Genomic DNA, 24,799 nt, shown 5'->3' with positions numbered 1-24,799 from the left:
AAGAGGGGAGTTAATCTGGAATGGCCATTTCCAAATGTGATTCATTTTGACTTGATCATTTGACTTACTATATGTTGTACATGCACAATATTTGAGGCTTCCAATGGGTAAGGAGGTGGAGGGAAGACCATCATAATATTTCTGGTTGGTGATAAATTGACTTTTTCTCTCTGAATCATTATAATCTCATTTGCAGGGGAAATATAGTATTCAAGGAGTTAATAGAGAAATGTATGGGGAATAAATTATGAGAAAATTCAATCTGTTTAAATTGGTTTATATTACATATACTTCAAGCTCTTAAGAGACATCTATCTAGCCCCTAAACATTCCTATCTTATCACATTTGTTCTATAAAGTTGCATCTTAGACTCCATACAACATACCAAGGATAAAGAAATTTGAGCTCCAGAATAATCCTATATTGTGCTGATTTCAAGTTTATGCTTGGCCCTTTCTGACCATCTTGATCTACTACTTAGTTGTTTCCATTTGAATCATGTATGGGAAAGTTATCTGGAACCCTTTGTACCATAGGAAAGAGTCTTGACCACATGTTTTGGTTTGGTTTCCACGTGTCATGGAATTAGTTCTGTAATTTAATATCAGATCATGAAAGCACAGACAAAATTAATTCATGAGTTGTCTGACCTTTCTCTTCTCATTCAGGCAAGCAAAGATCAATTCATCAATCTATCCATTTATCTACAAAGTGACAGGAGAGAAGGTAGCAAAAGAACATGGAATTCATTGTTCTTCATGATATCTTTTGGAGTTTGTCAGGGTCTTGGTGCCAATTTTATATACCCTTTTCTACCATGTCATTAGCAAGAACAGATGTTTTGAATTGAGGGTCTCATCCAGGAGCCAAGATGTGCTCTTGACCTAAAAAGACAGGATCAAATCTTCACTGTACAGTAAGTAGTTCTTCATTTGGCAGAAAGGGGAATTTATTTTGGGATGTATTCTCTTTGCTGGAAGACTTCTGTTACCCAAATCAAACTGCCATATGAATTGTTGGTCTGTACTAGCTCAGATATGCTGATTAAACCTTAGCTCTGCAGGCGCATTTTCAACTGGCATCAGCATTTTCAGAATATTGAACAGAGGCTTTGTCCCCACCCTGAAACTGAAACACTGGCTGAATGTTGGAATGGCATGACCTACAGTGTAGTCTAATTTAAAAAAAAAAACTTTTAAGTATAAGGATTCTGACAAAGTCTGGGTGAAATTATGTGTCCCTCTGTGACTATCCTAAATAGGTGATTAAAAATCATAACCATGATATAATTGAGCTTGGGGAATGAGTGTCAATCCTATCTTTCAATAGAAATATATTCTCCTAGGTGAAAATGAGGACAATTTTTTTTCAATTTGATTTTCAATTTACCAATTTTCATTTCATTTATCAATCAATAAAATCAAAAAAACAAATCAATTTATCAAAGCTTATCAAGATCTACATTTTGAACAAGAATCAAAAGATCAAAAAGAAAAAAAACAAAAATAGGTCTTTTGAGTTAGCTATCATGTCTTTTATCTAGTCAACACCATCCTCCAGTTTATATATGAGGAAGCTAAAATGGAAAAAATCTGAAAACTTTACATTGTCACAGGGGATGGGGGAGAGGGGTGTCACATTTTTATGAATAATTTGAAAATGGAAGGAAATGACCAGTCCATATACCAAGTTTCCAATATTTTTATTCTAAGTAGCAGATATAAAGAATTGGTGGATATGGATAAGAATTGGGATTCAGAAATATTCTTTATGTTAAGTTTAAAAGACAATTTTTGAGAGTAACATTGTAGCATAGTGAGCAAGGTTCTTGGAGTTGTAAGCAGAGTTCCAGACAAATCACTTCACCAGTTTGAGCCTCTGTTTCTTCAACTGTAAAATCAATCTGATAAAAACATAATCTATTGATCTCACAAGATTGCAATCAGAAGACATCTTTGGGAGTGCTAAAGTGTTATAAAAGTTTTAAAAGTCTCTTCTCTATTTTAAAAATCTTTCTGATTATTCAAGATCCAACATCTCTCCCATGAAGTCAAGCTAATACTAATGATTCTTCTCTGGATCTGAACTGTATTTGTGACCTAATCACTGTATATTGACCTCACAAATCCATGGATTCCACATCCTATACCTTGTAATTTTCTATCTCTCCCACCTCACCTAGAACCGTACTGGAACATTATAACTTTTCCATGTGAAACCCTACATTAAAGTTCAAAATGGCAATTCACAAAATGAACTAGAAAAGAAAATGACAAATAATACATTATCTTTGACAACAAACAACAAATGAGGACAAAAGAATTGAACACAACTGAAAAAATGACCAAACAACAACAAATATTATACAATAATATTTGACAGAATAATTTTCCTGAAAATTTTAATACACTGCATTGTCCCAAATTCTAATAATTATCTTTTAGCTATCATATTATGAATAACACTATTTAGAGAATCTAATATTTAGAAACAGTAGAAAATATTTCCCAGGTCTAAAATGTATTCACAAGTGAATTTTATCAAACATTAATGAAATAATTAATCCCAATCCTAAATAAACATTTTAAAAAATAAATAAGTCTGACCGAATTTCTTTTATTAAACAAATATTGTTTTGATATCTAAACCAGAAAGAATAAAAGTGGAGAAAGAAAATTATAGACCAATTTTCCTTGATGAATATCAATGTAAAATTTTTCAATAAAATCCTAGCAAGGAGATTACAGCACCAGGTGGTTTTTTTAATAAGAGAAATGCAGGACTGGTTCAGTATTAGGAAATCTCTGAGTTTTAATTGACTGTATAGTTAACCAAAGCTGCAAAAATCATATGATTGTATCAATAGATGTGGAAAAACCTTTTATATATTCTGATTAATAAAACTAGAAGGCAAAAGTATCATTGGAACTTGTCTTAAAATGACAAGTATATTTTCACACCTGTAGGAGCTGTAATTAGGGATAAAATTGAAGCTTCCCTGTAAGATCAGGAGTGAAGTAATGAAGTTCACTATTTCCTCTATTTTTCAATTTTGCACTTGAAATAACAATAAGTAAAGAAAAAGAAAGAATAAAAATAGTCAAGGAAGAAACAAATTTATCACTTTTTGTAGATGATATGATATTATGATTTGAGAACCCTAGAGAGTCAACTAAAATAAGTAGTTGAAGCAATGAGCAACTTCAAGTTTTAGGATTAAAAAAGACACATAAATGATTTACATCAGCATTTCTATTTGCTATTAATAAAATACAAAAGCAAGATACAAAAAAATCCATTTAAAATAATTGAAGGGGGGAGGGGGCAGAGCCAAGATGGCGACAAAAAAGGATCAAGTCTTAGGTGCTCTCTGATAAAACTTCTAAACTAAGGACTCCAACTAAACTTTCGAGAGACAGAACCCACAGAGGGACCCAGAGAGGCAGTTCTCCTACTCAAGGTAACCTGGAAAAGAGCAGAAAGGCCCTGCTCCCCGGGGGTCGGAGGGGCGGCCCACCAGAGGGGTGGCCCACCAGAGCGAAAGAACTTCAGCCTCCTGGAAGCAGCCCCAGGGTGCTGGGAGCCACAGCTCACAGCAGCGGGGGAGGCTCCTGAGCTGCACCCCCAGGGAGCACCAGGCACAAAGTGGGGGAACAACGAGGGACCTCTGCCAGAGCGAGCACGTGGACCCCAGCCCTCAGGGCACACAGCGAGCAGCATGGTCTTTCCGCAGCCCAGATTCGGAAACAGAAGCAGGCGGAGCCAGTAAGCAAGAGCCTCCAGAGCATGAGCCCATTGAGCTGAGGGAGGGAAGTGAAGAGAGACTGCCTAGCTCTGTCCTCTGCCCCTGGAACAGGAATCTGGGGCTCTGACCACATTCAGACCCTGATCTCAGTCTAGGCCCCCCCATAGAACAGCAGGGCCCCCCCCACCTCAGCCCCATGGCAGAGGGGGGTGCTTATGGTCATTCACAGACCAGGAGGGAGGACAGAGCCTCACACACTGAGACCCTTGTGGGAGTGTCACAAAAGCTCAGGAAATACCCCAAAACCAGGCCCAGGCTGGGAAAATGAGCAAGCAGAGAAATAAGAGAAAGACCATTGAGAAATATTTTGCAAATGCACCCAAGGAGGATCAAAATACTCAGTCTGAAGATGAGGAAGCACAAGCTCCTGCATCTAAAGATTCCAAGAAAAACAGAAATTGGGCTCAGGCTATGATAGAGCTCAAAAAAGACTTTGAAAATCAAATGAGGGAATTAGAAGAAAAACTGGGAAAAGAAAGGAGAGAGATGCAGGAAAAACATGAAAATAAAGTCAGCAGCTTAGTCAAGGAAATCCAAAAAAAATGCTGAAGAAAATAGCATGCTAAAAACCAGCTTAGGTCAAATGGATAAAACAGTTCAAAAAGTTTTTGAGGAGAAGAATGCTTTAAAAAGCAAAATTGGCCAGATGGAAAAAGAGATAAGAAAACTCTCTGAGGAGAACAAATCCTTCAGACAAAGAATAGAATTCAGGGAGATTGATAAATTTGCCAGAAATCAGGAATCAATACTTCAAAAACCAAAAAAATGAAAAATTAGAAGAAACTGTGAAATATCTCATTGAAAAAACAACTGATATGGTAAACAGACTTAGGAAAGATAATTTAAAAATTATTGGAATACCTGAAAGTCATGATCAGGAAAAGAGCCTTGACATCATTTTCAAAGAATTACTACAGGAAAATTGCCCTGATATTCTAGAAGCAGAGGGCAAAATAGAAATGGAAAGAATCCACCAATCCCCCCAAGAAGGAGATCCCAAAAAACCAACCCCTAGGAATATTATAGCCAAGTTCCAGAACTCCCAAGTCAAAGAGAAAATATTACAAGCAGCCAGAAGGACACAGTTCAAATATCATGGAGCTGCAGTCAGGATCACACAGGACTTAGCAGCAACTACACTGGAAGCTCATAGGACTTGGAATATAATATACCGGAAGGCAAAAGAGCTTAGAATGCAGCCAAGAATGAGCTACCCAGCAAGGCTGAATGTCCTCTTCCAGGGGAAAAGGTGGACTTTCAATGAACCAGGGGAATTTCGAATGTTCCTATTGGAATGGCCAGAGCTGAATAGAAGGTTTGATCTTCAGATACAGGACTCAGGTGAAGCATAGAGATTAGAGGAGAGGGGGGAAATATGAGGGACTTAATGATGATGAACTGCATGTATTCCTGCATAGAAAAATGACACCGATAATACTCACATGAATCTTCTCAGTTAACAGAGCAGATAGAAGGAGCTTATTTATAGTTGAAGCACAGGAGAAAGCTGAATTCGAAGATGAAATATGGTGTAAAAATGGAGTCAATAGAAAAAAAGGGAAATGTAATGGGGAGAAAGAAAAAGGAGAGGGGGAATAGGCCAAGATATTTCATATAATAAGATTTTTCTTTATTACAATGAGCTATTGCAATGATATGGAAGGGGGGAGGCAAGGGGGAATGAGGGAACCTTTGCTCTTATCAGAGGTGGCTAGGAGAGGAAACAGCATATATACTCAATGGGGTATAGGCATCTGGAGTAAGAAGGAGGGGGGAGCAGGGGGAAGGGGTGGGGATGTGAATAAAGGAAGAGAGGACGGACCATGGGGGTAGAGTGGTCAGATATAACACATTTTCTTTTTTACTTCTTGCAAAGGGCTGGGATTGGAAGGACTGTCCAGGACCATAGGGCCAGGTGGATTCTGGGCCTAAGGGGTGCTATGGGGGCTCAGGGCTTCTTGGCCCCAGGACCAGGGATCTGTCTGCTGTGCCACTCAGTGACCCTACAGCAAAGTCAGAGTGAAAGGAGAGAGAAAATAGAGTACATGGTAGTGGAGAAATAAGAAAGGAGAGAGTTGTGATCAGCAATGGCAATGTTGGAAAAATATGGAAGTAACTTCTGTGATGGACTTACCATAAAGAATGTGATCCACCCATGACAGAGTTGTTGGTGTTGGAACAAAGACTGAAGGCACATTTTTATTATTATTATTATTATTATTATTATTTGGGGGAGGGTGCAGGGCAAATGGGACTGGGTGGCCTGCCTGGGGCCACATAGCAGGGTGATCTTTGGGTGTCTGAGGCCGGATTTGGACCCAGGTGCTCCTGGCTCAAGGGCCAATGCTTTGTCCACCACCCAGCCACCCCTACTATTATTATTTTATTTTATTTTGGGGTCTTTTTTTTCTTCTTTTTGGTTTTTGCAGGGCAGTGGGGATCGGGTGGCTTGCATGTCACACAGCTGGGTGATTGTTGGGTCTACGGGGCTGGATGTGGGCTCGGGTGCTCGTGGCTCTAGGGCTGGTGCTTCATCCATTGCGCCACCTGGCTATACTTACAATTATTACTATTTTTTTACTTTTAATTTTTTTTCTCTCCCCTTTATCGCTCAAGCAAGGCCATATTCATGGGGGGGAGGGGGTATTTCATTTACTGTTAAACAAGAATAATTTATTAATGTAAAAAAAGCATTTGTACAAAATGAGAATAAAAAAATAGAATAAAATAATTGAAGACAAAATACTTGAGTCTATTTGACAATACAAATCTAGTGATTGAATGAACATAATTATAAAATGCTTTCCACATAAATATAGACAGATTTAAACATTTGAAGAAATTTTGATTGCTCCTGTCTAGACCAAGTCAATATAAAAAGATGACAGTTCTATTTAAGTTAATTAAGTTATTATGAGCCATACCACTAACAACCAAAGAATTATTTTGTAGAGCTAGAAAAAAATAGTGACAAAATTCATCTGGAAGAGTAAAAGGTCGAGAATCTCAAGAGAATTAATGAAAAAAAAAGTTAAAGAAGGTGGCCAAGCAGTACCATATTTCAACTATATTTTCCATAGTGCTAATCATCAAAACTGGATAAGAAATAGACCAGTGGATCAACATAATCATTTAGGAACATCATATCCTAAAGTAAATACCAAAGTAATCTAGTGTTTGGGGACAGAAAGGTGGTACAATGGATAGAGGGACAGATCTAGAGTCAGAAAGATTCTTTCTTAGTCCAAATACAGTCTCAGAAACTAATTAGCTCTATGACTTTGGGTATGTCACATTCCCATTTGTCTCGATTTCCTCGGTTGTAAAAGGAGCTGAAGAAAAATTGCCAAACCATGCCAATGTCTTTGTCAAGAAAATTACAAATGGGATCACAAAGAATCAGATACGACAAAAATTATAGAACAATAACAAAAATCTAATGTTTAATAAATCTCAAAGATCTATGATTTGGGGGTAAGGATTCAACATTTGACAAAAATTTCTGGATAAACTAGAAAGCAATTTGATAGCCCAACAACTCACATTGTATTCCAAGGCAAGATTAATCTGAATAAATGACTATACATAAAAGGTAGCATTTTAAGCAAATAAGGGCAACATGGTAGTATGTAGCTATCAGATCTAAGGGATAAGGGAAGAATTTATGCCCAAATAAGAGAGAGAAGATTATGGGCAGTAATTTTGATTATTTGAAGACAAAAGGTTTTTGACAATAAACTTAATGCAGGTAAAATTTGAAGGAAAACAATAAATGGGGAAAAATTGCAGCAAGTTTCTCAGATAAATGCTTCTTTTCTCAAATATATAGAGAATTTAGCCAAATAAAAGCAAAGTCATTCACAAACAATTCAGGACTCTTTTGAGGCACTATAATTAAAATGGGTACACTTTAAATCCTTTAATGAGTTTCCATGGAAGGGCAAATCTGGTGCCAGTAGTCACAGTAATCCCAAATCCAATTGAATATATTAAATTTGCTGCAGTTAAAATGCTGATAGTTGGATGTTGGGATTGAGATGATGGTCTCCTGTGAGGTAAGCCATGGCCTATCCCAGCCCCTGTCTCTCAGCATACCCTCAATGCTTTTGTGTGCCCATGGGGCCCAAAGTGTTCACTTTGAAAAAATTACTGTGTTCAAAGCAGACCCTAGTCATCTGGATGCCTCAGTTAGGAACTGTGGATAGGACACTGGTTCTTTTTTTTATTGGTTTTTGTAGCTGGGATCATGATTAAGAAGAATAGCTGGGGGAAGCTAGGTGGCGCACTGGATAAAGCACTGGCCCTGGAGTCAGGAGTACCTGGGTTCAAATCCAGTCTCAGACACTTGATAATTACCTAGCTGTGTGGCCTTGGGCAAGCCACTTAACCCCATTTGCCTTGCAAAAAAAAACCCTTAAAAAAAAGAATAGCTAGGGGCCATTGTTTTGTGCCATTAGAGATGGAATTATTGAATCTTCACAAGACAGATCAGAGCAAAAGCATTTGCCAAGAATGTTTTCATTAATCAATACCAAAAAATTGTAGTTTTGAAGACAATCAGGTATCATTATATTTTGACCTTAAATGATGCACTGCAGCATTATTCCCATGAACCACAAGCAACTTCTGGGAAACTAATGTCTTTGGGTTCTGGGGGAATATGGTATGTACTGATCAGTTCATTGAAAGACAGGTTTGGATATGCCTTGTCACCCAAGAATCATATACTGGAACTTTGCCTAGCAAACTGGATGTGAAGGTGCCTCACTGATATGGAAGTTAAATCACATCCATAAAGCCAAGGACTACTGTAGCAGCCAGATATCACCAATGTTTTCTATCAAATCAGGTCAAGAGGTAATATTCTGGAAAAGGCAGCAAGAAGGATGCCTTTGTTCAACACTCCTGTCACTGTAATAAAGTAATGTGTGTAAGTCATGTCATCATATGGGTCCTCTTCAATTATGATGAACATCATCATCAGCCAAGTGATATAAACAGGCAATTTTTAGAAGAAGAAATCAAAGCTATTGATAGCCATGGGGGGGAACCTCTCATTCACCATGGATTAGAAAAATGCAATTTAATGCAACATTAAGATACTACCCCATACACCAGAAAACGACAAATGTTGGAAAGGAGACTGAAAAATCAGGGCACTGATGCAATCTTGTTGATGAACCAATTCAACCATTCTGGACAATAATAATTCATAATTATGCCCCAAAACTCTAAAACTCTGCATATGCTTAAATTCAGTAATATCACTAGTAGGTCTGTATCCCAATGAGATCAAAGATAAGGAAGAGGAACCTATTTATATCCCAAAGATATTTGTAGCAGTTCTTTTTATGTTGGCAAAGAATTAAAAATTGAGGGCATGCCCATCAATTTTGGTATTGTTGAACAAGTTGTGATACATGATTGTGATGGAATAGTATCACTGTGCTATCAGAAATGATGAGGAGGTTGGTTTAAAGAAAATCCAAGAAGAAACAGGAAGGTTTTCAAAGTGAAGTGAGAAGTAAGAGGTCATTATATAGAGTGAAAGTGATATTTTAAAACTGTGAAAGACTTAGCTACTCAGATCAATATAGTGATCCAAGACAATGCCAAAGACCATGATGAAAAATACTGTCCACCTCCAGAAAGAGGTAAATTCTGAAAGCATATTGAAACAAACTTTTAAAAAACTTTCTTTCTTTTTATTGTTTTATTTTGCTTGTGGTGTTTTTGGTAATGTGGCTAATATGAAAATGTTTGGCAAGATCAAACATGAATAACTATAATTAAATTTTTTGCCTTCTCAAAGGAGGAAGAAATTTGGAACTCAATTATTTAAAAATCATCTTTTATATATATAACTGGTAAATAGTGAAATAAATAATATTAATTATTAAATATGTTGATTACTATTTTTCTAAAGATCTAGCAGAATATATTACTATAAAAAAGAAAGTAATTTATTTACCTTCAAAGTAATATATAACAATATTTATGATAGTTCAATTCTTCTAGAATAAATTTTGATGATTCTATTATACCATATTCTAAAAAATAGTTATCTGTTATCCAATATGTGTTTGAAAACATCTCTAGCTAGAAAATCTAACATTTAATCTCTCAGATGCTGCAAAAATGTTGAATAGTTTCCAAAGCTGTCAAGGTAAAGCATTGTACATCACATATTTGTGACATGGTATTCTCTGTTCCTAGTATTACATATGTAATAAAACAAGGGCTTTAAAATATTTTTTAACTGGCTGATTAATAAATGTCTGATGAATGACTGGAGTGCTACACTTGGGAGCTGGTGATTATAGTAACTATTCATTTTTATAAGATTTTGAGTTTCAGAGATTCTTCCCTTCCTCTCTTTCTTCCACCCTTCTCAAGACAGAAAGTAATCTCTTATATATTATACAAATACAATTATGTCAAGCATGTCTATATAAGTCAACTTTTAAAAGAAGAATCAGAACAAAGGAAGGAAAACAGGAGAAAGCAAAAGCAAAAAAAAATATTTAGAGAAGTGAAAGTAGTATGCTTTAATTTTCATTTGGACTGTATTGTTCTTTGTCTGGATATGGATGGCATTTTCCATCATATTTGGAATTGTCTTTGATCACAGTGTTGCTAAAAAGAGTTAAGTCTATCATAGTTGTTCATCATATAATGTTGCTGTTGTGTACAGTGTTCACCTGGTTCTGCTCACTTCACACATCATCAGTTCATGTTTGAATTTTATATTTATAAGCCAAATATATGATCAATTATTTGTTCTTAGAGTGATTAATAACGTCATATTGCAATCCAAATCACAGTTCATCAATAGTATGTATATTCCTGACCCTAACTTTTATGTCATTCAAAAACTTAATCTTCCCATTTTTTTATTTGAAAAAAGTCAAATTTCTAGAAAGTAATTTTTTTATTTCTCGTCTTACTCAATTTTGGTTGAATTTTTAATAGTATTATTAAGTTTGTAACTCTTGAGAATACTTTGTTCATATCTATCAGGGAAATAATTTTTAATCTTTTGCATATTTTTATTCTTATAGCATATATTTGATATATTTTTATCACTGACTATTTCTATTTCCTAGTTTTGGAAATTGTTATTTCTACAATATTTAGAATTCACATAATCAAAATTACTTAATCTTTTGGAATTGCCTCTCTCCTTTTTCATTAAAAGTCTCTCCTTCAGTTAGTTATAAAATGAATTAAATCTGATATTCTTTTAATAATATATTAATTAAATAAATATTAAATGAACACTTTTAATATTCAAGTAATATTCATTATGATATTTTTATAGATTTTGAGATTTGGTATTGAACACAATTTTTGTAAAAACATTTTCACAATTATTATCAAATAATTGTCAATATTGTCAAATAAGAAGTCCATTCCCAGTAGGACATGACTTTAACTTTACTTAGACCCAAACTATTAAATTCAATTTTCTATTTCATCTTTTTTGATATTCTTCTAGTTTTTTTTATGTACCAAATGACTTAGATGATTATTGTTTTGTAATATAATGTGAGGTCTGAAAGTGCTTCTCCTCCTTCAATCATCCCTTTAAAAATTCTTCTTTTACAGTGTGATTAATATGGAAAATGTTAATCAAAATTGTGCATACATAACCTCTATCAGATTATATATTGTCCTGGGAAGAGGAAAGGGAAGGAAAAGAGGTAGAAAAATGTGGACCTCAAAAGATTACAAAAGGATGAAGTTTGAAAACTATCTTTGCATGAGATTGGAAAAACATGAAATAAAATAAAATAACATTCAAAAAAATTTCCTTATTGTCCCAATAAATCATATCTAATTCTACATAGTATCTCATTATTCTGGTTGATATAATTCTAACTCTTTCAATTAATTTAGATAATATCATATACATTGTTATTACTTGGTGTGGCTCAACCACACATGAAAACTGATTATCCCAACAGTTTTATAGTTCTTTCTTTCCTAATGGTATTACCCAGACCTACAGTCTAGAAGACTCATCTTCCTTAGTTCAAATCTGGCTTCAGACTTCCTAACTGTGTGTCCCTCAGATAGTCACTTAACCCTGTATGTTTCAGTTTCCTTATCTGTAAAACAAACAGGAGAAGGAAATGCAAACTAGCTAAGTATCTTTGTACAGTAAAGCCCAAATTGGATCACAGAGTCAGATAATTTTTTTTAAATAATTGAACAAAAAGGGTTTCAGGTATATGTCAATAAACTGGTTCTCATGTATTTTAGGTTCTATGTAATTTGTAGAATGGAATTTACCGTTCTCTTTTTTCAGTCTGGGATTTTAGTTGCTAAATAGAAATGTTGCTGAATTTTTTTGAGGTTCATTTTGTATGTCATGTTAACTGAAGAAATTAATTAAATCAATTAATTTGATGATTCTGTAGGATTTTGTATATGAACCATAAAGTTGGCAACAAGGATAGTTTTGTCTACCCTTTGTGTATGTATGTGAATATGTCTACATACCTAGACATGCACTTACACAAGGCAAGTTTTATCATCTCCGTGTGTATGCCTGCAAGTTGTGAATTCTAAATATGTGTTTTTATCATACTTTTAAATATAAAATGTTATTCTCTGTCTATATTTGGAGAATTTTTTGCATGGATTGGGATTTTTGTATCTCCCACCTCTGCTTGTCAATTAATAATGATTCTAAGAAACTGTCTAGTTCTTTGTTCAATAGATCAATGACTCCAGCAACAATGAGTAAGTGCCAGGAAGTGCCAGAACCTTTGCTTGGCAAGGGGGGGGGGGCTTTAGAACTGCGTTCTCCACAGCTAGTTCTGGAATCAGGTGATTTAGGATGGGTTTTTCTTAATTATGTTCATTAGGATCTTTTTTGTTGGACAATCATTGCATCCTTGGATTGAATCTGATTGGATGACGATGAAATGGGTGGCTATTGGGTGAGGATTGTACACCAACAGTGCTAATAGGCGTGTTCTGATCATCTTTTGGCTCTTGTTTGTCTGCTCTTAGGACAAGGCACGTGCACGGAACTGGAAGCCAATGCTGGTTGGGATCTGCTGAGGATGATCATTAGGCCTGTGGTCCCAGGCAGGGCTGGGTTTATGGCGGGCTGGGGGCGCCACCTGCTGGCCTGTCTCCTCACCTGTCCGAGGGCCTTGGGCGGCTGCTGGCGGAGCTGAGGGGCGTGCTATGCCCGGGGGGCGGGCCCAGCCTCCGGGAGCAGACACGTGCTCGGGGCTCTGCCGAGTCCTTCCGCGGGGCACGGCCAGTTCAGGGCTCGGCTGGTCCGCGGGGGCGGCAGCGGCCTATCGGCTCTGCCCGGCCTTCTGGGTCCTGCGGCCGTGGCGGGGTGCGGTGAGGAACTGCGGCCCCGGCTGCCTCGGGCCAGCCCCACAGCCCGGGCCGGGGAGCGCCCGGGCCGCGGCCACACAGCCGGGCAGGCTCTCGGGGTCTGCCCGGCCTCGGCGGCTGCAGGCAGGACTTGAAATTCAATAAATCGCGGCCCGAGGGGTGAATTACGTAAATGTTTGACCAAATAGGAGACCTGAAGGGGCGGCCCGCCGGGATGGGGAAGGGCTCCCGGGCCGGCTCAGAGGAGGCGGGAGAGGTCACGCAGCCGCAGGGCACCCCACGGGCTCTGCCGCCCGCCCAGGGAGCCTTTGGAGCCGGCGCTCCCGTGACGTCACCCCGGGCGGCCAATGGGCGCAGGCTGATGGCCTCAGGGTCCGGGCGCACCGGCTGTGACGTCAGCAGGCGCGTGCTCAGCCCCAGCACCCCAACGCGCCGCCCGCGGGGGCCAATCCCGGGCTTTGGCCAGACCACGTGGCTCCAGCCCAAGCTGGCTCCGAGCAGGCGGGCCTGGCTTAGGCCGCTTTGGCCCCCCGTGGCCCTTCGGGCTTCCGTAGGGGCTTAAAGCAAGCAGCTCCTTCTGCCCTTCTGCCCAGCCGGCCCACGGGCGGCCGGCAGGCCCCGCCTCCTCTGCGCCCAGGCTCAGGGACCCTGAGTTTGCCGTGGCCCTGCCGTCCGACCAACCCCTGAGCCCGGGCCTTCCCTGCTTGTGCCCATTGTGACCCTCACCCCCACCCCCGGGAGGCCCAGATCCACTCCTCTTCCCCCGTTCTCAGGGCCTTGGCCCCTCGCCGATGGTGCCCCCCAAAGTGCCTTCCTCAGGAGCTGCCTTCCCCAGCCTGCCCAGGCAGCTCGCCCCATGACTGCTTCCACGCCTCTCCCCCACTTCTCAGAGGCTTGCTCTCAGTCCTGCCCTGGCTTGTGGTGCTCCCATCGCAATCGTCCTCCATCCCAGCCCCAAATTAACTCCTCACGGGCTCCCTTCTCGCCCCCCCATTCCCAAACAAGATACTCCTCCCCAAACCAGGATTTCTCCTGTTTCCCCCTGTCTGAAAGGCTCTCCCTCCTCATCTTTTCTGTCTATCCTGACTTCTTCAAATCGCAGCTAAAATCTCATCTTTTATAAGAAGCTTTTCATTTTATAGGAAGCTCCTTCATTCTTATCTGCTGCTTTGCATCCTGAAGGCAAGGATTATCTTCTGCTTTTCTCTGTAACTATAGTTTTACACTCAAGTGCAAGCCACAAGTTAGTGATTAATAATGTTCACCCACTGCCTACTTCCCTCTTTCTTTTTTTTTTGTTTTGTTCTTAGGGTTTTGCAAGGCAAACGGAGTTAGGTGGCTTGCCCAGGGCCACACAGCTGGGTCCTTATTAAGTGTCTGAGGTCGGATTTGAACTCAGATACTCCTGACTTCAGGGTCGGTGCTCTATCCACTGTGCCAACTGCCCCCCCCCATACTTCCCTCTTTCAAGCTTAAATTTTATCACTTTATTCAACTATAATAGATAATGATCCTAAGAACAGTCTGGTTCTTTGTTCAAGATATCAATGACTCAATCAACAATTATTAAGTGCCAGAACCTTTGCTTGACACTGGGGACACAAGTACAGTTCACAGAATGGAGTAATTTCTACTTTAAATGACCTTAGTCTATAATGGGAGACACAAGATATGCAGAAATACAGTCAACATATAAAATGACATGCATAAATGTGAAGGGGTTGCATATAAGGTCATTTTGGTATCTTAGGAGGAAGGTAATCAGGCTTACCCAGAGTCACACAATTAACAAGTGTCTGAGGTCAGCTTTGATCACAAGTCCTTTCTGATCCTAGAGACAATGTTCTATTCAATGCATCACCTAGCTGTCCTACTAAAAAGTGATTTGAGAAAGATGATTCTAAAAGGAGAGACCTTGGGTAGAAAATAGTATTCCAGTTGCCTTTTATAGGAAGAAAATTTGATAGGCCAGAGGAAAGGAAAGAGTTCATTCTAGGTATATGCAATGGGTAGAAGAAGTACACAGAGTCAAAATACATAGCATTAAGTGTGGCAAATAAAGTCTGGATAAAAGTCTTGAATAGAGTCCATTTTGTCTGGATTGTATGATGGGGGAAGAAAAGTGATCTCCAGTGAGTCTAGAAAGATGATTTGTTATCGGGTTGTGAAGGACATTAAAAACTAATAAGAGAAATTTTTATTCTATACTAAAGCATTTAGGAAGCCGTTGAGTAGGGGAATATATCAAATTAAGGAAAATTGCTTTGGTAGCTGTGTGAAAGAGACTGTGTTAGTTATAGCCTAGTGACCTGGAAATTAATTAGAAGGCTTTTGAACAAATCTTTACCAGTAATGAGGTTGTGAATTAGGGTGTTTCTACTTGGAAGCTGATTGAATACATGTGGTGAGAGAGTGAGAACTGAGTAGAACACCAAAATACCAAACCCAATGAATTTTATAGCAAGACTTTATAGGGAAGGGATCAAATATAATTTGGGTCACATTGAGTTAGAGCCACATATTAAACTAACCAATGGGCAATTACTGATTCAGGATGGAAGACCAAATAAGAAAGATAGGTTGAATATGTAAAATACTTAAACACCTTCCTAGAGTTTAAATACCATGGAAATCCTTATGGATACTGAGAAAACACATAGAGAAAGAGAAGGAAAAGAGACTAAGGTTAAAAATTTGTGGACACACCTAAATTTAGGGTGTAATATGGATAAAAATTCAATAAGGGATGCTAAAGAAGACAGTTAGAAAGGTAGAAGGAGAGCCAAGAGAGAGAAAAGTCATGAAAATGCAGGGGTTATAGAATGACAGGAGGGGATACTAGTCAAAAGTGTTAAATTAAGCATATAAGTCAAGAAGAATAAGGACCAGGAATTTGTCAGATTTGGCAGTTTAAAGGTTATCCATAATTTCAGAAAAAATGGTCTCACATAGATTAAGAGGTCTGAAGGCATAAGGCAAGGGGTTTGAAGGAGGAGAGGCCATACGAAGATGGTGAGCGCTGGCAAGTTTTTCAAGTGATGGACATTTGATGTGTGGTAGAGGATTCACTGAAGTTGTCTGTTACTGGATCTGATGGTGTTTAACAGCACTGTTCTGGTAGTTAGCATTCTTGCTCTGGGAAAAAGATATCAAAAGATCAACCCCAGGACTGATCTATATTCTCCCTCAGACTGGTTTCTTTGGTAGCACTGTCTGATAATTGGGATATGATCACTTAATAACTTGATAAAGTCTCATGGGTAGAGTATTTTGCCAAAAGAAGTGGGTTCCAATGTCTACTTCAATCAGTCTCATTCTTTCTGGGATATAGCCGTCAGAGATAGGAGACAAAGCAGTTAACACAATTCTGAATTTTTGTGTCATTGCCTAAGGGAGTGAAATATTGTCATCTGTGTGAATGTATCCCTCACTACAAATTTATATCAATGGGAGGCACATGACACAATGATAGGATAAGAAATAGAATTGTTGCCTGGCCACTGTTAGAAGAATCAAAATTCCAAAGTAGTAACAGCAAACTAGATTCTTTGACTGGAAGGGAAGTGGAGGGGGGGGCAGTTACTGAGATAGGACAAGGAAGCATGCAAGAAATTATGTCAGGAACTAATTTAAAGGAGTTATAAAAGTGATTTATAACAATAAAGTGTGCAGTCCCATTGGGATGCTTAGGGAATGTCTGGTTAATGGTGATTTGTAGATCAGGATGCCAGGACTTACAGTAAAATGTTAAACATGTAGGAATAATTCATCAGGATTCAGAAAAAAAAAGAGGTCTGATATTGTAGGAACTGACCAGTTTTCCTACCCAATAATTGAATTTTTTAAATATGTATTCTCCAAATATTTTCAATACATTTGTCTTTCCCACCAATATATAAATCTCTTTAATTGAGGCATCTAGGTGGTGCAGTATTAGAGTACTGACCCTTGAATTAGGAGGACCTGAGAGAGAGAGAGAGAGAGAGAGAGAGAGAGAATACTTGATTCATTATCTAGAACTTCATTGAGAAGTATGCAGTTGAGTCAATTGGGGGGGGTTATCCCTTGAATTTGTGAATATTTTTATCACATCATGGTTTACAAAAGATTATTTCTTCCTTTTGCATTAATTTGCAAAATCTCTGTTTCCTATTACATCATGAAATTTTTAATAATCCCAGATTTTCCTAACAATTATGTATATTCTTTCATAGTTTAATTGAGAAGATACCATAATTCTCTCTGATATAGTTTCTCCAACAATTTGGGGATACTTATATTTCCTTTTTGATTATCTTTCTGTTAGTTTTGTTTAGAACTGAAAGACATTAAAATCTCTTGTATTTTTTTTTCCTTTTTGTTCTGATAGTGTGATTGAAGCTATTGGTTTTTCAGCATCACCTGAGGCATAATAAATTTTATTCAAATGCATTTTTCTTAATTGAATGATTTTGTGTTATAGTTTTTCCTTGCAAAAGGAAGTCAGAAAGACAGAAAGAGAAACAGATTTTAGCATTTTAATTTTTGTAATGGAACTTTGTAACCCAAATCACAAGAGAGGAAGGAACCCTCATGAGGGATCCAGATGACCTGCTTCTGGGAGAAAATGCATTGTATTACACAGGAGAAATCCCAGCAACTTAAAAATAAAACAAATAAGATGCAACAAGCAATAACAAAAAACACTATCAGACTGGGATAGTCTCAATCTTTCTATTTCTCCTAATATTCAAGGTAGTCTAACTTACCAAAAATATAAGTATTATTCACTAAGTTAGATGAAGAGGAATCTCCCTAACCCTGTCCTTAGGCCCTGTGACCTAGAAAGCTGGCCTTGGGCTTTGGTGCATTTTGTTTATCCTTTTCAGTTTTGGGATGAATAGATAATTAGTTGTTGGACCTGAAGTCATGGACACCTTCAAGACTGGATTTCTAAGAAATAGAGTTCAAGACAGAGACCCCAGGGGAGTTTTTGACTTTGAACTTGGTAGGACTCATCCTATTCCAAAAATGAAGTAAACTTAATTAAACTCCCATTAACTCCTAAGATATTGAGTTATATTAGGAAGAGTCATGGACAAATGTCAGTGGGAATATTTCTGTCTCCTTGTCATCTTGAAAAAAGCTAACCTTGCTATTAAGTGAATAAGTGGATTGGAGTGTTGAGAACCTTAAAATTATCTAAATAATCCCAAAATTATAATAACTTCATCAGCTGAAACTTGAGCTAATATTAGAGACTGAATATCCTCCAAGTCTCCTAAGGTTGCCAGAGAATTTGGGGGAAGGGTGAAATGTGAAGTGTGACAAAGTTGACTTCAGGCTACAGAAGTCCATTATATTTTTTCTTATTCAATCTTTCACACTCATGGATGTTTTAATTAATTCATATTAAAAATTATGAAAAATAGTTTTATGTTTACCTCTATTTTCTTTATTTTCATCTTTTTCTGAATTTGGATCTTTTGTTATTGTTCACTCCTTCATAAAGAAAGTAATTTGATCACTTCAGTAATTTTTTATCTAATTTAAGGTAATTATTCTCAAAAGCTCTCTTCCCTTCTCTTTGAATTCTTCCTCCTATTTTCTTCCCTTTCCTAGTTTTTGAGATTTGATTTATTAATTCATTTTCTCTTTCTTCCTTTTATTTAGTTTTTATTTTATTTTATTTTTTATTTTTATTATTTTATTTTATTTCTCTTTCTCTTTCTCTCTTTTCCCCTGTCAGTCAAATAAAAATCTCACTTCTCTCATCCAACATAGCTTCCTTCTTACAAATCCTCTCAAGAGGATTTATTTCTTCAATTATCTTATTGATCCTATACCCTTACTCTCTGTCCAAGACTTTAATTCTTTGATTCATAGAACTCATACTTACTCCTTTTAATTCTGCATTCCTTTTGGAATGAAAGCTTCAAAAGCACCAATTTTCTTTTCCCTCTTCTCCATACTGTCTGTAATGTTATTTCATTAAAGATCTTGGCTCATCCTCTCCTTTTCCATCGTATCTATTTCTGATAAAAAGATAATGAGGATAAACAGTACCTATGCCATGGGAGAAATTTTCTGTGCAGCTCACCTCAGTTCCCTGTCCTCCCCACGATCATTTTCCTCACAAGCTATGAAAGATATTTCTGTCTCAAATTATGCACTGGATGGAACTCTTTATTCTTCTGGCTGTCAGGTGCTCCCAGAAGTTTTGCATTTCCTTATTCTGAGTCTAGCCCCTAGAGGCACAATGATTCATATTCTCAGGAAGCACCAAAGTCCTACAGGTTATACCCACCATAAGGTCCCCATCACCAAGTAGAGAATCTCTCTCTTCCCAGAGTAATTTTCTTCAGTAGGACCTGCTCCCACCCCTGAATAGATTTCATTCTGTTTGAATTCTTGTCTTTGCCACCTAAGCAAACTTATTGTACACTCTCATCCTGTTGAGAAACTGCAGAAATTATTTCCCATAGATTTTTATTATTGAATTGATGAGTATGTCACACATTCCTGCCTAGCTTCTTTTCCCCATTTATGTCTACTTCCACTCTGCAGATGGCCCCCCTCTACCCCTTCTGGTTGGAAGGGAGGGAAGAATTGTACAATTTTAAAACTAATCCTCCATCACTTGTTTATGTTCTGATTTCACTCTTGTCTCCATGTGTAGTTTGGAAAAAAATCGTTCCTCTGTTATTATTTTGTGGTTAATAATCTTATGTTGTTTATTTTCTATCTAGATTTTTTCCTCCTTTCCCCCCCCCCCCGGAGGAATTTATTTAGTTATTTGATTCTTATTGGTTACAATATGTTTATTACCCATCTTATTTCAATTTTGTCTGATTTCAAATGAAAAATTTGCACTTCTTGGTTTGTTTTTTTTTTGTTCACTTTGAATGTCCCTCTTTTATTGAACATTCATCTTATTTCATGGTTAACCATGCTCAAGTTTCTGGGTATGTTCCCTTAGCATATTGAGTTAACTTACTCTGGACCTCTTTTCTATTTTCTTCTCTGATTCCTGATGAATGAGCAACCATCTTATCTTATTCAAATTGCTTTTCTACTTTTGAAAGTTGTGTTTTTTCCTGATTACTTGCAGAATTTGTGGTTTATCATTGTAATTATCAATTTTTTTACTTTTTGTCATGTAATTTTTAGCTTAGTGTTTTCTTCCCCTGGAAGTGATCTGTGGATTCATTCAAGTAGCACATATTCTATCTTCAAAAGTCCTGGATAGTTATATCATTTCTTGAATTGTTAAATTTTTGAATTACAGGATTCTTCTGGCAGATTTATAATCCTTAAATTGTTTCTACACACCCTGATTTTGATATCAGTATCTTTTGCTTGTATAGTGGTCATGTTTTCTTTTAACATTATTGCCTTTTTTCCTCCTCTTAATCTAGATTGTTCTTTTTGTACATATTTTCAAGTCCAATCTGTTTTTAATGCTTTTGTTTCTTTAGTGATACTTGTCATTGTGAATTCAAGTTTTTCTTGAATGAAGCCATAAATTCTACTTTTGTGATTCCTTTTTCTCTCGTTAACCATGGAGAAACTTCCTACTTTGTTTTCATGTTCTCTTGGATATTCAAAAACTCCATTTTATGCCAAATATTGGGCTTATTTAGATATTCTGAAAACCAAAGTTCCTTCTGTTTTTAACATTTCATATCATTATTATGTTTAAGGTAAAAGTTTGCAATTGGATTTATTCCACAAAAGGTCTTTAGTAATTTCAGTACTCTTATTCTTATAGTTCCTCTTGCTCCTTCTCTTTTGCTGCTAGATCCTTCAATTAAAATTCATCTTAGCCTCCTTCCATGTTAGGGAATCCATTTTTCCACAAGGGATTTCCAAAAATGAAGGGAATTGTCACAGCTAGGTGTCAATCTCCTTTCCTTCAGGTCTGGTGGAACCTCTCTCCTGCTTCCCTGCCCCCCCCACAAACATTTGTTTGCTGCTGTCCTGCACTAATATCCTCTGTTCCTTATTTCTCTGACTGAACTCTATTTAAGTGCACTGTGTTACCTAAGCAGGGAGAGTAAACTACCATTTTCATATAATGTCACTGTCGCCACATAGGATAAAGTGAGAGTGACAAATCATCTTTCTTATTATCAGAGAATTGTTGGATGAAGAAGGGGAATGTGCTGGCAGACCATATAGCAGAAGAATACCATTTTCATATAATGTCACTGTCGCCACATAGGATAAAGTGAGAGTGACAAATCATCTTGCTTATTATCAGAGAATTGTTGGATGAAGAAGGGGAATGTGCTGGCAGACCATATAGCAGAATAAATGTAATTGATGAATGAATCTTCATGCAAAAAGATTTTGTTCTCATTTAACCAGTTTGCCAGACCCTGAGGTCAAGTTGAGAGAAGGATATTAAGTGAGTACCTTAGGAATAAGGTAGTAACTTTACTTGCTAGGTTTCTACTCCTTTGAGGATCTTGATGCAACTTGTGATGTCAGCTGCAATCAGTTTATATCTCTTTTGTATAATTATCATTTTGGGAAGGAATGAGTGATCATGAGAATTGGAGAAAGTTTCTAGTTTTCCATCTTGTTGATCAGATGATCATGGAGGTTAATCTTTCAATGAAGAGTCTCATGTTCTCCATTAGTTGTCCAAAACCCTTCATCAGACATTATAACAATGAGTCAAATATAAATTAATGAAAAGCATATAGAATGAATTTTATATTAAAACCACATCCATTGAGTAACTAAGAATATTAACTTACTTGAGAACTTATGGAAGTCAGAATATTCAAAAATACTTATGGAATCATACATTTTGAAATTTAGATATCATCTAATATAAAACTTCATTTTTTTCCAGATAAGTTGGAAACCTTAGAAGGTTAAATGACTTATGCAAAATCAACAGATAGTAAATGGAGGAGCCAGACTTTAAACCCAGGTCTTCATTGAATTGTATCAGGTTGGTTCTTGTATAATATTGAACAGAAAGTCAATTAACTAGACCCACCATTTTCCACATTTTAATGTCTTACATGTGTAGCTTCAGTGCATATTGTTCCTCTTTTCTCATTGTGTTCTCAATAGCCAGAATTTTACAAAATGTCCTTGACCTACTCTATAACACTAAAAAGATTTTGAACTAATCATTCACCTAGATAAAAAAGAGATTTGGCGTGCTCATTGTCTTTCAGAGAAATGAAAACTTAAAAGAAGTTTCAAAAAAGATCTACCAACATACAAATTACTGAAATGAATGGAACCTGTGAGTGAAATCTTAAGCAGCCAAGTTTCAGGAACAGAGTAAAAAGAAATTATTTGCGAAGGGGTGAGGGTATGGATTCATTGTGGAATGAAACTAACAAAACACAATAGATAATCATATTTGCTTTTTAAAAAGACAATACCTATTGAACAGAATATGACATGCAGTGAGATGAACCAACTTAGATGACCCAGTGGATAGAACACTGGTTTTGGAGTCAGGAGGTTGAGAGTTTGAATCCAGCTTCAGATATTTGACTCTTACTAGCTGTTTGATCTTGGGAAAGTTACTTTACCTTGATTGCCTGGCATCCAGGACCTTTTCCAGTCATCCTGATTCATATCTGGTCACTGGACTCAGATGACTCCAGAGGCAGAAAATGAGGCTGGTGACTTAGCACAACACCTCCTCACTCAAATCCATTTCAAATTCATGTCATGGCATCTTCTCCCTGAAGATGTCATGGTCTTCTTAGAGAATGAAGGACAAAAACAACAACATAGAATAGACACTGAAAGTTGTGGGGGGAGATGTGTCCAGAATTAGGTGGAAAAAATGCTAAATTGCCTATGAGGTAGTTGCCAAGTTCTTTTAGTGATCTCACCCTTCTTTCTGAAATAAAGACAATTTCTTCAATTCCAAAATTTTACCTGTTTCATTGAAAAAGCTATGTTTCCTAGAAGAGTTTGTCTCTAAACAAAAGCATTTTTGTGTCACTCAATGAACAACAAGGAGGCCTATAGTGGGTACAAGCCTAAACACAAAAAATAATTAGGAAAAGATCTTGAGTAAAGGATATCATTAGGGAGATGTATGTTTGGAAATAATGTGTTGATTATATGATAAGAACAGGTAGCCAATCTAAATTCTAATTGGCATCACTATAGAGTCAGCATTAAAAATGTCAGACTGGAATATTAGATGGAACCCTGAGATAGAGTATAAAGGAGGAAACTCCTGAAAGTGATAGAGTAGGAAAAAAACCTAGGACCCTTACATAATTAAACCACAGAAACCTAGATCATAGACCAACCTGTTTGCCACTAAGAAAATTCAAGGAAAAACAACAACACATTATTTTCAATCCAAGTTAGCATAGAAGAGAGAGACATTCAGGTTGACCAAGGATTCTTAGCCTGGAACTGAACCTGGAACTTAACTGACTGAGGACTTTGTACAAAGGAACGAAGAGGTCTAAGATTCAGTGTGGAATAACTTAGTTCACTGTAGGGAGCAGAAATAGAAGGAAAAGAGAAGTTCTATTGTCCATGTGCTAGTTCAGGCTCTCAGATCCTCGTTATGAACTTAGTCATCCCAGGATATTCCCTACAGAAGTGTTCAGAGCCTGACCCTAAACAGCCTAAATTTGGAAATTAGGGCTGAAAAAATAAACAAAGATTAAAAAAAGACAACCATTTTCATAAAGAGCCATTACAGTGGCAAGGATTTCCAAGATACAAACACAGAAAAAGAAAATGAACCAATTTTTTAAAGTGAAAATAGTATATTTTGATCTACATTCAGACTCTATAAATCTTTTTCTATCACGGTTGATCATCACTCAATGTTGCTGGAGTTGTGTACAATGTACTGGTTCTGTTCATTTCACTCGGTATCAGCTAATGTAAATTTTTCCAGGTTTTTCTGAAATTTGTATGCTCATCATTTCTTATAGCACAATAGTATTTCATTAGATTCATAACCATTGCTTGTTCAGACATTTTCAATTGATGATCATTATTTCAATTTACAATTCTTTGCCACCAGAAAAAGTGCTGCTATAAATGTATTTGTAAATATGTTCTCCCCCTCTCCTTTTGCTGATCTCTTTGAGATACAGATCTAGTAATGGTATTATTGGATCAAAGGGTTTCTCACAATTTTATAGTCCATTGGTTATAGTTCCAAATTGCAGGAGCAGCTAGGTAGCACAGTAGATAGAGCACTGGTCCTGGAGTCAGGAGGACCTGAGTTCATATGCGACCTCAGACATTTAATAATTGCCTAGCTATGTGAACTTGGGCAAGTCACTTAACCCCACTGCCATAAGTAATTTTTTTTTAAAAAATCATTTAGAGTTCCAAACTGCTCTCCAGCATGGTTATATCAGTTGACAACTCCAAAAACAATTCATCAGCATTTCATTTTTTCCACATCTCCAAGATTTAACATTTTCCTTTACTATCATCATAGCCAATCTGATAAACATGAAGTGATGCCTCAGAATTGTTTTAATTTGCATTTCTCTAATTAATAGTGATTTAGATCATTTTATATGACTATGCATGGCATTAATTTATTCATCTGGAAACTGCTTGTTCATTTGCTTTGACTATCAATTGAGGAATAACCTGTATTCTTATAAATTTGATTCAATTCTTTA

Source organism: Macrotis lagotis, chromosome 6, assembly GCF_037893015.1.
Source record: "Macrotis lagotis isolate mMagLag1 chromosome 6, bilby.v1.9.chrom.fasta, whole genome shotgun sequence".
In the NCBI taxonomy this organism is placed as follows: domain Eukaryota; kingdom Metazoa; phylum Chordata; class Mammalia; order Peramelemorphia; family Peramelidae; genus Macrotis; species Macrotis lagotis.
Note: the sequence above shows the minus strand (reverse complement) of the source record.